This window comes from Heterocephalus glaber, unplaced genomic scaffold, assembly GCF_053883595.1.
Source record: "Heterocephalus glaber isolate CG9 unplaced genomic scaffold, H.glaber_assembly_v1.0 deba00001504, whole genome shotgun sequence".
In the NCBI taxonomy this organism is placed as follows: Eukaryota; Metazoa; Chordata; class Mammalia; order Rodentia; family Bathyergidae; genus Heterocephalus; species Heterocephalus glaber.
Genome location: NW_028258324.1, coordinates 28,602,108 through 28,604,315, shown reverse-complemented (window position 1 = coordinate 28,604,315; position 2,208 = coordinate 28,602,108). Strand labels below are relative to the sequence as shown.

General features: G+C 32.5%; 1 pseudogene; it reads right to left on the bottom strand.

Annotated features, from left to right (window-relative positions):
- Positions 1–1,363: 1,363 nt before the first annotated feature.
- LOC110347793 (ADP-ribosylation factor-like protein 5A pseudogene) lies at positions 1,364–2,208 on the bottom strand (annotated as a pseudogene).

Here is a 2,208-nt window from a genome sequence, read left to right as displayed (position 1 = left end):
TGCATTTGAACATTAAAGCAAATATAAAACATAAAAACCCAACCTTAATACTGATCTTCCATGTCTAATTTGGATTTAAAATATTGAGTAATTTATATTTTATAGAAACTTGCAAAGTTTCATTAGTGTTTTTATTTTATGTAGTAATACTCTTTACCAAAACCTTCACTGAAATTTAAAAAGGTGGTGTTGAGTAGTTATTTTTCTTGAATATTCTATAACATGCCATTTTTAATTAACCTTCAAAATTTCAGAGCATGAAAGATACATGAATACCCAAAAATATGTTTTAACACAAGTTAATTTTGCTTATAATTATAACAGAAACACCTTTAAAGATAGTAAAAGACAAACCAAAAAACCCTACACAAATATAAAAGGTGTTTTGGGTCAAGTTATTTCCTAGTACAAATAATATACCATGTAAATTTCTCAATCAAATTCACAAAAGCATTAAAAAATGCACTTTATAATTGTTAAGCAATACATTTATGTGGTTGAGGAAGATCTAAGAAAACTTACAGAACCAAAATCTCAGACTGTTCCAATTCCTGAAATAAGAGATTCCCAAGTTAAGAAATTACCAATACTGCTTGGAAAGTATGCCTTACTCTTACTCTCTAATTCACATTAACTGTTTGCCATATAATTTAGTACCTTAAAAGACTTTAGCTAAATAGTTCAATAGTTTTAGAATGTTACCTCTCTGGATAGACATGTTTCACATAATAGTTTTCAATTAAGAAGAAATCACTGGATAGTTTTAATCACAATTTATGACCAACTGATTAATGGATTAACAATTTATTCAGCAATTTAGAAATCAACAAAAGGAATAAATGTGGCAACTCTTCGCTGTGCAAGTTGGTCCATTAGTAATACCAAGGCAAGAATCGGACAATCTACTCGACTGGGTTATGTTTTCATGTGTGCTATTATGCAACAAAAAATAGGTATACTATGTCAAGCTTTTGGACTTCTTTCACTTTTTTTTCTGAAGAGCAGATCAATGATTAGGGCGGTTGGTTAGCACAATACAGATAACATAGGAGAAAAGTACAAAACAGCACTTTAACACCAGTGCCAGTACTTATCTCATTATGGTAACGACTAAGGATATTAATTTTTGTTATTTGCTTTTCTTAGGACATACGTCAAAGCCATTAACTTGAACTTCAGGTATATACACAATACATACACAGCCTTAAGCAAAATACTTTTTGTAAGTAACATTACATTTCAAAATATTGGAAATAGTATGTGCTGATTTGAATTTTCACTTAATGGAACAAGAAGAGAACATTCAACTAGGGAGGGTTACACTGACAATAAAGCTCTTGAAAGTTCAAAATGTCTTCCTCTCCCTTTGTACTTACCACAGACTCTCCAATGTCCTGAGAGGATTTATTATGAGAAAAATATTGATCACAGCTTTAATAACATACTTTGGAAGGAACTAATGAGAAAGCAAATTGGAAGGTGAAACTTCATCCTTGTTTTCAAATAAGTGGTCTTAATTTTTCTTCTTTAGAAAAAGTTTAAATCAGTTTATTATAAATATATCTAAACCATTAATTTTTGCAGCTTTCAGGTAAAGTCCAGCACTTTGCTTTTACAAAGTCTATGAGAAGAGGTCAGTACAGATCATCTAATCTTAAATCGTGACATCATCCATTCAAGCCCTTGGCATAATCCCTCACCAGTAAGAGCACAGCATGCCTGAATATGCCACTGGTGATCTTTAATTGAAGTGAGCTTCAAGAACTGGGAGATTTCTGCTACAGTCATGCATTCTTTAACATCTTGTTTATTAGCAAAAATCAGCAGTCCAGCTTTCCTTAGGTCCTCATGAGCTAACATTTTATAGAGTTCTTCTCTAGTTACAGAAATCCTTTCTCTGTCTGTACTGTCCACAACAACTATTACAAACTCTGTATTAGTATAGTAAGTATTCCAGGAAGAGCGAAGAGATTCTTGGCCACCAATATCCCACATCAGGAGACATGTATTATTAATCATTATCTCTTCTACCTTACTTCTTATTGTAGGGGATGTATGTACAACTTCATTCATAGAAAATTGGTAAAGGATTGGTAGTTTTCCCTGCATTATCCAACCCAACAATGATAACTTTGTGTTCCTGGTGATTGAACAGTCTCCATATCTTGGTGAAGAGAATTCCCATTCTCGGGCAGCAAAGCCCCTCCA